The sequence below is a fragment of the Carettochelys insculpta genome, chromosome 16 (assembly GCF_033958435.1).
Source record: "Carettochelys insculpta isolate YL-2023 chromosome 16, ASM3395843v1, whole genome shotgun sequence".
Taxonomy (NCBI): Eukaryota; Metazoa; Chordata; order Testudines; family Carettochelyidae; genus Carettochelys; species Carettochelys insculpta.
In genome coordinates this window covers 24,137,364-24,152,951 of record NC_134152.1, presented here as the reverse complement: position 1 = coordinate 24,152,951, position 15,588 = coordinate 24,137,364, and positions in this window count along the sequence as shown.

Below are 15,588 nucleotides of genomic sequence, written 5' to 3'. Positions count from 1 at the left end.
TAGCTCCATTTTGGATTTGGACATCCATTTCACATTAGATCCTTCACGGTTGCAGGAAAGCCAAGGGGCAGGGGCAAGGAGGGGCTGTAGGCCCCCCAAAAGAGTTTAAACCCTGGAACCTCATACTTGAGGTTTGCTTAAAGTTTATGCCCTAGCCCCAGAGGCAGTTCTTAATTGCAACAATGCTTCTGCTGTTCCTAGCTTTGCCTTTGCAGCGGGGAGTTTGCTTATAAAGGAGGGAGGAAGGATGATTAGCTAACAAAAGCATTGTCGTGCAAGTAATTGAAAGATTGTTAGATGATTGTGAAAATATTGCTCCACTTAAAGTATAGGGGGAAGAGTAAGACTAAAATATGGTGTGTTCCAGGGGTGTGCACTGGTACTAGTACTGTTCATCTTATTTACAAATTATTTTGAAAAAGGAGTAAACACGAAGGTGGCAAAATTTGCAGATACGATATTACTCAAAATATAGTATTTTCTATTCAAGTAACTATTCCTTTCCTAATGATTCCCAATATTGTTAGATTTTTAGATTGCCACTGAACACTGAGCAGATGATTTCAGAGGAACTAGCCACAATGATTCCAAGATCGCTTTCTTGAGTGGTAACAGCTACTTTAGATCCTCTCATGCCCTATTTTGTATGTACAGTTGGGATTATATTTTTCCATATGCATTACTTTGCATTTATCCAGAGTGAATTCCATCTGCCATTGTGTTGCCCAGTCAGCCAGTTTTCTGAGATTCCTTTTTAACTCTTTGCAGTTAACTTTGGACTTAACTATTTTAAGGAATTTTGTATCATTGCAAATAAAAATGATCAGAGAAAATAAGTTTTAAACAAATTGCAAAACTACAATCAATTATTACTTTTAAATAAAATATCTCTCAATGTTATTCATTGCTGTCCAAAAATATATGTTGTGGTTTCCTTTTTCATTTAATTAAGTGGACATAGTGGCTAGAATTGGCTTTGATGGGGGTCCACAAACAGTTTGGGGTATGATGGCAAGTCTGCACTTGTGAAAAGGTTGGGAACCCATGCTCTAATCCTTTGTAAGGCTGTATCTAAACTACACAGCTTTTAGCACCACAGTGTGAGAATTTGGGGTGATAGATAGGCATATGAGCTAATTAAGCCCTTTTGCACCTAGAAAATATCATTTTAGTGTCAGAGGTTGTGAAGTTTTCAAGAAGAGAGGTTCAAAAATCTTCCTAACTTTAAGTAGATTACTCCAGACTAGTTTAGATTCATAAGACGGAAGAATCCAGTAGGTCAGTGATGGGCAGAAGGCCACATGCAGCTCACTGGGGTTCTAAGTGTTGTCTACCAGACGTTTTGTATACAATTGCTCACATGATGGAGGGGTGCCTCATTCCTCTGGTTTCCAACCATAAGTTCTTAAACTATCAGAATTACTAAAGTGACACACACATAAGCAAGGGTACATGAAGTACAATGCCTGCTGCTTGCCCACAGAATTAAATAGTTCTGTGATTAGGGCATTGGCCTTGTTTACCCAAGGTTGTGAGTTGAATCCTTAAGGGGGCCTTTCCAAGGTCTGGGACAGGTTGAATTAAAAAACAAAAACAAAAAAAAAATCTGTCAGGTGAGGTGATAGGTCCTGCTGTGAGGGCAGGGAAAAGATTGGACCTGATGACATCAAGGTCCCTTCCAGTTCTGTGATATCATTAACTTATGATTGACTGTGAGAGCTGTGTGCTCCCTCTTCATCCAAGAAAAGTGATACCGTTGTTCAATGGGCACACACTGAGAATTCTAGGGACGCAAGTACAGTTAGCAAAACTACTCTCTTCCAAGAGAATGTCTTGGTTATGACAATCTTCTGGCCCACTGAGATGACTCACTAGCTTAAGCTGCCCATCACTGCATTAAATCATCTAGTCTAGTACAGTATACACCAGGGAATATCTACTACCTACTACTCAACTGATCTGTGATACCAGAAGGTATTTGAGTACTAAAGCTCAAAAAAGGAATGTTGGATCCGAGCCCCTGAAAATAAACCCACTAAGTAATACAGATAAAATATTTTAATAATAATTTTTTAGATGGAGCACTGCATTTGCAATTCACATAATATATTTTGAAATAATTATCTCTGCCGACACTTTGTCTTTTCTATTATTAGTCTTTCCTTTAATTAATTGAGTTTTCTGATTCTCCTCCTTGCCTGTTTATAATAAAACATAGATGCTGGGTCTATACGTGCCCCTTCCTTTCGAAAGGGGCATGTTAATGAGCAGGTTCGAAAGATGCAAATGAGGCACTGCAATGAATATGCAGCGCCTCATTAGCATAATGGCGGCCACGGCGATTCAAAAGTGCGGCTTTTCGAATCACGCGCCACCCATGGAGATGGGACCTTCTGAAAGGACCCACCCCCCAGTTTTTGAAAGCCCTTCTTCCTATCTGTGATCGGAAGAAGGGTTTTCGAAAACTGGGGGAGGTCCTTTCGGAAGGTCCCGTCTCCATGGGCGGTGCACGATTCGAAAAGCTGCACTTGCGAATCGCCACGGCCGCCATTATGCTAATGAGGTGCTGCATATTCATTGCAGTGCCTCATTAGCATCTTTTAAACCTGCTCATTAACATGCCCCTTTCTAAAGGAAGGGGCACGTGTAGACCCAGCCACAGAAAAATGGATGTAAAACTAGAAGATAATTCTGGTGAATGAGGACAGCGCCATCCTTAAGATTTATGGGGCCCTATGCAATACTTTTACACTGTGCCTCTATGCCCAAAGGCAACCTGGGGCAATGGGGGGCGGTGGGGGGAATGAATGTTTTTAGATGTGATATTATAATATATAATATATTATAATCTTCACCAACACACTCATGAAATATTTTAAAGCAGATTTTAAACTGTCCATTAAACTGTCCATTAACAGTAGTAAATTCAGAAACTGACAGACATAATGTCTTATGATTAGTTTTAGTATTAGAGAGAAGATTACACAAAAGGGAGAAAATTTGCAGCTAACCAGGTGTGTAGGCCGAGATGTGATATCTCAGCACCGTTGCAATCAACCCTCAATTTCAACTTTGAATTCAAACTGTGACCTAGACTCTATTTCAAAATCTAGTCTAAATTTAATCAGTCTCCTGATCTGAACATTGCCTGCTCAATCCATCTCTATTTTATATACTAAAAAGCAAAATCTCCCCCCAGGTTGTCAAGCATAAGGATATTTTATTTAAACCAAGGTGTGTGGTTTTAAAATCTGCCTGCCCAACTTGAATTATTATATAAAATTTGCACCAGATTTGGCAGTAGATCACATACGTTGCAATTTTAGGTGTACTCACACACATAGACATAGACACATAGACAATGATTTAACAGTTTAGGAGTTCCAGAAATTACTTCTTAATGAAGATAATTGCTGCTGACATGCACCAGCATACAAACTAATTAGCCTTCAGTTTTCTGTTTCACACCATAGAAAGGGTGTGGTAACCCTCCAGCATGCTTGCCACTCTTGGCACACGAGCTGATTTAGAGTGGCACACAGTGGTAGCTCTGCCCCATCCCTCATGCCCCCATGCAGCCCTTAAGGGAGCTGGAGACCCCACCACAGCAGGGGGCCAGCAGAACCCATGTGGAGCTGCAGCTGGGCCTCTGCCAGAGTGTGGGGCCAGAGTCCTTGCCGAAGCATGGGGCAGAGCGCGTTCTCCAGGGCCTGGGGTCACAAGAAGGCTACTCTGCCAGTTGTAAGTAGAACTATTAATGACTTTTAAAAGTATCACCAACACTCAGGCTATACGCAGAGGTCAAAGGTCAATTTTTGGCACTTCACCTCAGAAAGGTTGCTGACCCTTGCCACAGAAAATGGGAGAGCTGCAGCACCATTTCACATGCTTTGGAAATACCCTAGCTCCTGTAAAAGTTCATATGAACAGATAATACCCATAAAAAAGCAAACTGATTCTACAAATGTCAAATACTATTTTGGAAAATCGACCTAGACTGCAAAACCACAAAGTTATTCTCTGCCTCTAAGGATCTATATTTAATTCTAATCCTTCCCTAATCATTGTTTCACTGAAGCCAACACTTAGCTGAAACCTTAAATAATTTCAAAACAGATGCTTCTGGGACAGTATGAGCTAAGGAGAGCCATCCCTAATGTAAATTTTGTCTTCAGACAATGCAATCCTTTGCCCCTCTACTAATGAAGCCAACAAAGATACCTATTACATGAAGATCTAACAATTAATAAGGGGTCAGAGACCATGAAAAGCTCTATACTGCATCATCCAACCCTAGAGCCATTTAACCCTGTAGGATTAAAGTTCTATGAATAAGAAACCAATTAGGAAATCCTAGCAATGGCAATATAGGTAAAGAAGCTCTTAGCTTGACAGGGGAGCTGCTATGATGTAGTTATAAAACACACTGAACCATTGGCATGAAAAAGGATTTGTGTACTGGTTCTTATAGACAGAAAAAATGAATGGCTTTGTAACAGTCTAAGAGAGCATAGATTGAAAAAAAAGAACATTCTTTTAACTAGAGAAGGTAAAAAGAATAATCACAAAATAGTTCAAGGGTTCCCAGAGCCTGATAAATGAAGTCTGAGAAGATCTGCTTAAAAAAGTCAGTGTCTGCTTTATTCACCTAGCAAAGTGCGGAATTACACTTAATTAAAAAGTAAAGCCCACATTAGGCAGGAGGGACTGTTAAAAGATTTAACTGAACTACAGGGGTATAGTTCGATATTCATTGGGTATAGAGATCGTAAAGTTAAGACTTAGAGCAAAATGACATATAATAAGGAATCCCGCCCCCCATAAGAAATAGTGTAAACAGAGGGAGATAGGGACCGTAGGCTATGTCTTCATGGCAGAGCTATTTCAGGACACCTTGGTACTCTGTGTCTGTGAAATGTGCCCATTATTTCAAAATATTTTTCCAAAATAAAGAGTGTACAATTTCGGTATCCTTTACTCCTCGTTGCAGGAGGAGTAAGGGATGCTTTGAAATATCGCAATATTGGGCGGGCCTGAACATCCCTGCCACTCCTAACCTGTGAGTGGCAGTCTCTGCCTCTTGCCATTGTAGGCACACGACTGGGTTTGCCAGCCCTCTGCCTTGCGAGTACACTAAACTGAACTGTTGTTTGTTTATTGCCCCACCCCAAACCAGGGTGTGGACCTAGCAAGGCCCAGGGCACTGGCTCAAGCCCCAAGACTAAACTTTGCCAGCTAACATACACACTCAACACGCTGACAGACACACTGTATTGACAGTTCTAGGTCTATAATCTTTGCTTGTGTAAAGAGGGGTGCAGGTTAGTAGAGCCCTGCATGGATAAAAAAAACTGCATCTCCATCTGCACCAGCAAAAACAAGCTGTGGCTATCCACACTGACATCTGCAGATGTGAATACTTGAGGCTATAAAGTTGGATAGCCATGGACTTTCAGGATGCTACAGGTTAGTTGTCCCTGGCAATGGCTAGAAAGCAGCGACATGACTGTTACTCTGTGTCACAGTTTGGGTCCCATTCTGCTCTTCGAACAGCACAGCTACTTGCCCCTTGCCCCATGGCTTGTGGTAATGCCACAATCCACTCCTGAGCCTTGTAATATTGATTTCCTTTACTGGTTATATTCTCTAGCATGGAAATGTGCAATAAATAAACACAACCTGTCAGGTAAAAGTGGTGCAGACTAGTTAGTCCAATGCAGTGGTTAGTGCTCATTGTGATGATAGCACATGCAATAGGCATTAGCAAATAAAGACAGACCATTCATATTAATGAGAATCTGACTGTACCCTTGCATATACCTTACATGGTTTTTAGAGTTCTTTCTACTTGATGTATGTTTCATTATAAAAATACCTTACTAAAAAGAGAGCAGCTGAGACTTTGTGCCAAATGCCCTTTATAACATCAAACTTAAAATTGTAAGGTTTGAGTCATTCAAAGTTGCTCAGGATATGAGTACGTCATATCACACAAGCTAAGCAGGGTCAGTTATCAGTCAGCACTTGGGTGGAAGGAAAACTCTCCCTGCTGCAAGAAGTGATTCTGGTGATTCAATAAGTGGTGCTATTCCACCAGTCAACAATAAGCCAATGACTCAGCAGAGACGTCATGAGAACAACAGTGCTGGAGATGCCATCTATCAAATGTTATGTCACACTAAGAACTTGGCTATGACGTTCTCAAGGCAATCCAGAACCATTGTGTTATGTTCTCCTCAGGTCTGTGCAAAGGCGAACTTTGCTGGAGATTAAGTTGTATATCAGCTCCCTGCCACATAAATCTGCTGTCTGGTTCACCAGCAAACTCAAGGCTCTGCCAATCTTAACTGTGCCTCACAAGTAGCAATCAGTGAATTCTACTCCCTGAGTTCAGAGATCTCTTTCTGTTGTGTCTTGTCCCTTTTACTGGTCACTCACAAAAGTTAAGGTTACTGCGCCCCAAGAGATAACGTACATATCACCCTGCTAGGTTAGCTGAGAACTCTCTCCATACTTTGATATGACACTGAGATGGATTATAGTAAAATTAAGAATAATTGTATTAACAAATAACAGAAATTCAAGTGATACTAAGCAGCAGTAACAGAAGCAAAAAGTAATTGCAAACAAAATAAAACAAAACATGTTTTCCTGTTAAATTTAGCAAAATGCAATCTTTGCCTAAACAGCTTCCTCTCTTCCATCAAGCCTCCAAGGGCTCCAGGCCTTCTGGCAAGAGGATACAGCATTCATGGAATAAGAGAGTGCTGTTCCTTCTGCCCCCAAAGTGAAGGATAACAAGAATGACTTTTATTTTCTGAAATCTATCGCCCACGAGCCAGGAGGATTTCCTGAGGATGCAAATTGTGTCTCCCAGTGTGCCCTCTGCACTATTTTCTCTGCCACGTGAGCGTGTTTGCTTTGTTAGCCTTAAATGTACATCTATTTGTATTGTTCTCTGCCTCAAATTGAGCTGGTCAGAAAAGTAAATCTCCATTCTGTTATCTAGGGCATATTTGATTTATGCATTACTTTCAAAATACATTTTAAGACCATATTTCAAGCATACATACATACGTATTTATACACAACCCATAAATAAGTCACTTAATCTCTGCTATTATAAAAGGAGAGGTGACTGTCTATTCATCCATCCATCCCACTCTGGCCAGGTCCCCCAGGCAGGACCTGCCAGCAGAGCTCTGCGCCCTGGCCAGATCCTGGCCCTGGGGACCCAGACAGGGTTCCCCTGGAGCTGGAACTGCCGGCTTCCAGCCCCAGGGCTGCCGGCAGAGCTCCATGCCCCTGCCAGTTCCCAGCCCCTGCCAGGGTTCCTTTGGCCCTGGCCGGGTCCCCAAGGGACATCCCTGGGACTGGAGCTGCCAGGCTTCCCCTGGCCTGGTCCCCATGGCTGAAGCTGGTGGTGGGGCTCCGTACCTCACCTGGCTCCCAGCCCCAGGACTGCTGGGATTCCCCTGGCCCCAGCCAGGTCCCTGTGTCTGCAGCTACCATCAAAGCTCTGCACCCCAGCTGGCTCCCAGCTCCAGGGCTGCTGGAGCTCCTCTGGCCCTGCCTGGACTAGAGAGGTTCAGCCAGTAGTAGCCTTCTTATAGCTGTTAGGTGGTTGGTCAGAAGATAGTAAGGGACATTTCAATCTCTTATTACTCTCTGATTTGAAAATGTTTTAGAATGTGAAGTAGTCTAGACACAAGGTTAACTGGGTCTTTAATATGGTTTCTAGACCCAGCTCTGCCTTGTTCCTGGTTTTTACCCAAAACCAGAGATGACCCATATCTGCAAATGCAGGTTGGGGAAGGCACAATAAGGGCAGCCGGTTGCAGCAGTATTACTGAGCATGCTCAGTCCATGTGAGCATGCTCAGTACAAGCAAACAGCGAATGGGGAGGGGAGGCACATAACCATACAAGCTTCCCCCATGTATTGCCTCTACCCAAAAGACTTGACTTCTGACAGTCAGAGCTGCCCCATCCATAGGACAGTTCAGCGAGACAGCCACATGCCCTTCACACTGGGAGGCTTCAAAGCAGCCACCCCAGCCCTTCTGTGAAGAGTATGGTCCCCTATATTGAGGTTAGCCCAGGGAGCCCAGGGTGACCTGGGGGATTACCTGGGGAACCTGGTACAGGGTAGCAGCAGGGTCACCACATTCACCACAGTTGTATGAGCCATGGGAAGTAGAGTGACACAGCAGACTGCTCTGTTCTATCTCCCAGCTGGGTCAGTCCCCTCCACTTCTTTTTAAGCATTCACCTCAGAACCTGTATTATAATAATTACTTATCCAATTATGAAATAAAAATGTCTGATTAATAGGACTAAAAACACCAAAGTTGTAGATTTGATCAGCAGGCTATAGAGTAACTGAAATTCATCAACATTTCAAAGACAAAATTGAGAACATTTGCATTTGTTTGTGGACATTTCACCGGCAGCAAAAACGAAATTCATTAAAAATGATTTGCTACAAATGATTCCCTCAGCTGTACTTTTTATCTTTAAAACTACCCTTAAAACAAGCCACACGTCAAAGAAAAAATGGCTATTTTAAATTCATGGAGAGATACCTGGACACTATAGTGCTGGTGAAGTATGTATCAATGTACGAGCGGAGTACAGTTTTTGGAAACAAAGTTATGTCATGCCTTGAGGAACATGCTGACTTCCAGTGAGGCAGAAATCAAAATAAGCTTATACCCATTTTACTGATGAATAAACTGAAAATCAGAGTTTAGCACTGAAGTTTCTAGAGAGACTATTGAAGATCTCTAGTCTCGAATCCAGGAAGGGTGTAGGCAGAGTCACCACTCTATGCTCAGCATCCTTGATGCTCTCAATACAAAAATATATGTGTACCAAGTTCAATAGATTTAGGTGACAGACAAGCTAGTAGCTGCTACCTGAGTGACACAGCCATTTTTAGTCTCCTTGTATATTCAGAAATGACTATATACCAACAACATGACATGCCTAATTCGTAGGGCTGCATGTATTTTTAAAATATGCTAACATGGATCAGAGTTTAATAAAGCTGAAATGCTAAGCAGAAAACTGTTAAGAATTAATTTAAACTCCCCTATCTGATTTAAGTAATACCAGAGCACATTCTTTATACTGTATTATGTAAACGTCTTTCCGCTGATCTGACAAATCAGATTAAATGTTTCTAAGCACTCCCCAAGCTGAAACTGAGGTCACACACAAGGAGATTAAGTCTCTAGAAGTCAAATGACCATTGCATTAGGAATAAGTCAGAAGAAGAGCACACTGTGGGCATGAATAAGGAAATGCATTCACTGCTGTTGGATTAAAATATTGATGTTAGAATGGGTGCTGATTACACGTTTACAACAATCACACTCTGTTATAGCTCAGCGAAAGGCTATATTTCAACTGCTATTTTGTTCAGCAGTACAAAGCAAACAAAATGTCAACCCCAAGAGAATTCTTCTGGTGCCATAAATGTAGCTCTAGCTCTCAATGTTCCCAAACAAAGGGATCCCTTGCGAAGTCTGACTTGTCCCGCATCCCCTCACTTAAAACACTACTTGCTTACAACATCTGACATAAAAAACACCAAAATCCCTCAGCGCGCTGTTGCTGAAAAATTCCAGAGTTAGCCATTTTCACTATAAAATAACAAGATAAGTCAATTGGAATAGAAATATGGTACTTACACGTCTCTGTGGTACATGAGTCTGTTTTTTACTTCTGCATCTTGTCAGAAGTCAGAACTCCAGGTGGTGGGGCTGAAACCCAAGACCCAGGCAGTGGGGCTAAAGCAAGTAACTTAGTTTCATGGGGCCCCTTATGGTTTGAGAACTGGGACAGTTGCCCCGCTTGGCTTCCCCAAATGCCGGCCCTGCACTTGTAATCCCCCTAAACCTGACCTGTGACTAGGGTTACCATATAAAAAAAGAGGACGCCCCTGAGAAGGAGTGGATCTGTATCAGTAGCTACCAATTCATGTTGAATTAATGTGTTATAGTATGTATAGTACCTTAATACAAGGTGAGTTGGTAGATACTGTTACAGATAACACGCCCACTCAGGGGTATCCTCTTTTTTGAAACCCTGCCTGTGGCCCCGTGAAGGCTGAAACCCTCAGTGACCAACACTGATCTGAATGAGTTGAGTATGCCCTGGAAGGCCTCTGTTTACCTCCAGGGCTATGTGTGCCCCTGCTTGAGAGCCAGTGGTCTGTACCACCTGTCTCTGCTACTGAAGATTCAAGGAGAATAGGCAAGGAAAAGGAGGCAGGGACAAGACCCCTTAACACACTGCAATCTGCAACTGCAGTTACAGCCCCATGGGGCCATTTCCAGAGCATATACATTACTACAGTTTCTAATGTGCATCAGGATTCTGTCCCAGTACAGACCAGCACTAGAATCAGAGCCGGTAAGGGTGATATCAAGCCACTTTCACACTTTTCCCCCATCAGCTGCCCTCAGTGCCTCTCATACACAGCTGATGTTTTGGCCGATTGCCTGTAAGTATGTAGGAGAGAGACTGCTAAAAGACTGACCTACTGTGGTTTTCAAGTGCCACATGGCCCATGTTTTCAGAGGCTGGCACATGGACAGATGCCAAGTGTTCTGCAGCTCCATGTATGATGTTTCTCGATGGGGAGAAAAGGAAGTTGATATGGGGGAAGGATCCTGAAGTGGAAGATCAGTCAGGCCTGGCAATGGGGGCAGAGAATGGGGACAACTGCCCCAGGACCTGAGATCAGACGGAGCCCAGGGCCCTTTAAATTGCCACCAGAGCCATTGGCAGGGACCTCTGGGCGATGCTAAAGTGCTGGCTGGAGGGAGGGTAACCCCCAGCGCCTCCCCTTCCACCCATGGCCCCACCCCTTCTGGGAGTGCAGAGCAGCCCCCACCTTCCCCAGATGCATGTCAATTCCATCAGCCTCCTGAGATCAGTCTTGTGTAGCAAGGCCCAAGGAGCCTATTCCCCACACTCATCAAGGAGGCCAGGAGGTGTTTGGGAAATTAGCACAGCTGAGTGTTTTGATGATAGCTAGTGGGGATCTGGGAATGGAAAGGAGTTGAATGGCCCTCTTGATGGAATCCACAAAGGCACTGTGATGCTCAGTCTCGAAAAATCACAGAAACAATATTGCAATACAAAGATAGGTGCTTCGGCTCCCACTCCAATGAATGGGGAGAGCTAGGGGCCTTAAAAGGCAGTCCTCAAAAGGTGGCTCCTCGCCTAAGCAAGTCAACTCTACAAGTACTCCCTCTCTGGCAGAGGGGGAAAGGTTATGAATACAGGTCTTCCACCTATCAGAAAAGTGCTCTCACCACTGGCTATGGGACATGCTGACGTGGGGTCCCCCCCAGCCTCCCCTGCTGAAGCTATTGCTCTTTGGATGAATATAGAGAGAGTGATTGGGCCAGAAAGAGAGAGAGAGGCCCAGTGTATATGACTCTGTAGCTGAAGGGTTTGGGATGTAAAGGGTAGAAATTCCTGGTTCAAGTCCCTCTGTCCCAGTCTCTTTTATTATTTATCCACTTTGGAACAGGAGGGTCAGAGAGCCTGCCACAGAGGTTGATGATGTTCCAGGAGGGTTTGCACCTTCTTCTGCAGTCGCGATGTCTAATGGTAAGGGTTCCTAGAGCCACCCGGGCAACAAGGCCTAACAGCAAGCGTCCAAGGCAGTAGCACCTGCTGTCAGTAGTCCTAGACAGTAAGGCTGAGCATCAACAGTCCATGGCTGTGGCTGTATCATCTACCACAACTAGTCTCTGACTATAGCACCCAGGTGTATGTGCAAGGTGGGGAATCCAGCCCCATCCTACTACACCATGTTCTAATCCAGGGACCTGGAAAACAAATCAACACATTCTCCATCCATCTCTACCTCCTGCCCCGGCGGTGGCTTTAGGTCTCTCTGTTTCCCAATATGTACCCTGGGTTGCTTCCTACCCTCATGACTGCCTCAGGCATCTCCTCACCTGTCAGTGGTTCGTGTCCCCACTGCGGTCAACTGGTACAGTGTAGTCAGGGCAGCTTGAAATCTTGGTGGTTTTTTCAAGAGAACACACAGCATACGTCTAATCTCCTCCTCAGCCAGCCCAGCCTGAGCTGAGTAGCTTTCTTGTATATATTCCTTCAGCAGGAGCATGCCCAGCAAGGGCAAAGTGTCATGGCCTTTTGGGCCCAAAGTAGATGGCTATCCCCTGCCTGACCAGTGCAGGCTTGGTTCACCCCATCAGAGAGACCCACAATAGAATATCTCATATCTCAGTGGTTAGAGCACTTTTCTAACAGATAGGCGATCTTTGTTCACATGCATTCTTTCCCTTTGCCTGGGAGCTGGGAAATTAATCTGGGTCTCCCACATCCCATCTGAGTAATCTAACTTCTGGGGGAAAATTATAAGGCAGCCAGTGGCAGCAGTACTGCCTTCTCCTCCAGCCAGGTTTAAAGCGGGGTCTGGATGCACCCAGAGGATGCTCAGTGGATTAGACCTATGGGGCAAGTTAGGCAGGTGAACACCAGTCGTCACCTTGCTCATGAATAGTTCTAGACTTAGGTGGGCTATAGACATCTGGATGCCTAAAGGGAGGCAGCTGTGAGCATACAGGAGTTTTGTGAATTACAGTAGGGGATTTAGATGTCTAAAAATGGGATTTAGGCATCTAAATCTGGATTTAGGTGCCTAAATAGCTGTGTGGATTTCAGTAACAAATAGCTCTACTTGGCCGGACAGCCACACCTAACAAACAGAGGGCTTTTGCAGCAAGTCCTGAAGGTCATTACATTTCAATACAACGGGGTAGATGTTCCAGAGTGCTGTGGCCTTCACACAGAATGCCCCAACTACTCTCTTCTCTTCCATAATACTGGGAGATACAGCTCAAGCACCCCTGTTAATCATAGTTAGTTAAACCTACTATATATTATAGAGTTTGTCTGATTGTCTATTTGATCAAGAACTCCTCCTAAATGGTAAGAGTTGGGTCCACGAAATTTGGCATACAGCTTCCACTTACCATAACTTAAAGCAACATAAGGATTTGGTTGTGCCAGGAAAATTGGATATGTTTGGAATGGGATTGCCTCTCATAAAACCAAACAGAGAGAGACGGAATCACCAAATCAAATACCGTCCTCGAATTTGACATAACTGAGTGAATGTTGAAAAAAACTGAACTAAGATGAGCCAGAAAAACAGGATGAACCTGGAAATGATTGCTTCTTAATACACCTGACAGAAAAGAGAGAAAACAGAGATATTTGGAGTAGTGCCGTGTTTTGCCACAGCTAAATCAATGTTTAAGGTTTGAAAATTAGAAAAAAAATTATTGAAAACAAAATTGACAATGTCCATGTACGGGGGTGCAACTCACTGCCATGGTGCCTCCTGCTGGTCACTCTGGGAATTAGCTCAATCCTCAGCAGTATGCCCCTTGTGGCCAGTGTCTTGCCCATTGTCTCTCTGCTCCGTTATCTGACTCTTGTCCTACTTTGCTTCATGGACCACAAAGTCCTCATCGGGACACTGTCCACTATGCAGTCTCTCAACTCCTTCTGGTGGTATCAGCAATCCTCAGTCTCATCTGCTACTGTGGCCAACTGCAGCCCTAAAATCTAGCCCCCTGCCTCAGAGGCAAGCCACAGTCTGTATAGGCCACTCTCCCTGGGGGGAAAGTGTGGTTTAAGGGGGAAGACCCAGGCCCACCCAATACTATCGTTCCCAGCCCAGGGACCTTCTTGCACTAGCCTCGTCCTGCCTTCTCTCTCCCTTACATGCCTCCTGTTCCCTAGGCAACTGATCTTTGCACTTTCCTGTCCCTTATTTCAAGGCCTGCAGCCTGGCAGATAACAGGCTGGAGCCTCTTCCCACACTCCTGAGCCTGCCCAGCACTGCTCTCTCTTAAAGCTATTCCTCTTGGAAACCAGCCCTGAATCATCCCTGGTCAGGACCCAATTCCTCTTATATCAGGGCTGCTTCAATAAGCCACCCTCTCATTGGCTTACTACAAGCCTCTCTCTGATCGACTGGGGCTCTGTGCAGGCTCCCTACAGCCTGCTTTAACCCCTTCTGGCAAGAGTAGAGCAGCCACACTTGCCAACAGTGGGGACCAAAGAGGGCAGTTTCCCCAGGGCCCAGGCTTTCAAGGGGATCTGGAGCTCCAGCCGCCATCCTCTCTGCTACTTCAGCAGTGGTGGTGGCCAGAGCTCCAGGTCACTTCAAAGCGCCAGCAGGGCTGCTCTTCTGCTCCACGCTGTGGGGAGAAAAAAGGGTTTGTAGTGGGCCGACAGCCACCACGGGCCCCTGGCAGCAATGAGGGCAACTGCCCTTGGTTCCGCCCCTTCTTCCCTTGGCCCTGCGGAGTTGCAGAGCCAGGCTCCCCTCCCACTTGGCTCAGGGGCCTGTGGTGGCTGTTGGCTCACTACAGACCCTTTGTTTTTTTCAAAACATGGTGAATGATAAGAGTTCGTAGTGATGAAGAAAAAAATATGCTTGATGGAATTCCAGTTTTAAAAAATTTACTAAAGAAACCCCACACAAATATTAACAATCCACTTTGAAGTAATCCAAAATAAAAATTAATATCACTGTATTTTTGAAACATACAATTGTTAAAATAAAGCATAATAACAGAGAGGTAGCTGTGTTAGTCTGTATTCTAAGAAAACAAACCAGCAGTCATGTAGCACTTTAAAGACTAACAAAATTATTTATTAGGTGATGACCTTTTGTGGGACAGACCCACTTCTTCAGATCTATACAATTTCCAGTCCATACCCATATATATAGCACAGAGGTCCAAACATTTCAATAAAAACTGATATATCAAATAAATGATTAGAAGGAGTGGGTGACAGGTGGGGGATGTTAAGTGTCTTGCCTGAGATGTACATTTTTCTTTCATTTCCTAAAGGGAAAAAAAAACAATTGAGTTAAGGACCTGAACAATGCTGGGCACATCAGCAAGTATGTCAGAAGGAGAGAGATGGTCCATCAGGTAGACATATCCCAGGCCATTTAACATTGTCCTAGCTGTGTACATTCTTGCAGAAAACCAGTATACTATCTGTAGAATAAAGCCACCTGGGAATGCTCCAGAAGATTGTAAGAGACTCAGGATGTGGCCACACTAGCCCCTCCTTTCAGAGGTGCTATGGTCATGTGGCACTTTGCAATATGCTAATGAGGGGCTGGTATGAATATGCAGCATCTCATTAGCATAATGTTGGCCATGTGTACTTTGAAACTGCCGGTTTCAAAACTCACACTGCCCATGTAGCCCAGGGCCTTTCGAAACGAAAACCCTGATTTTGAAAGCCCCTTTTTCCCATCTGGTTTTGGGAAGAAGGGGCTTTCGAAATCAGGGGGTTTGTTTTGAAAGGCCCTCAGCTACACAGGCAGAGTGCGTTTTGAAAGGTTTCAAAGCGCGTGTGGCAGCCATTATGCAAGTGAGTTGCTGCATATTCATACCAGTGCCTCATTAGCATATTCCAAAGTGCCGTATTACTATAGAGTGGCCACAGCCTCAGTATTGTAACAATATTTTAAATAGGTAAATAGGATGATATTGGTAACTACAGGCCA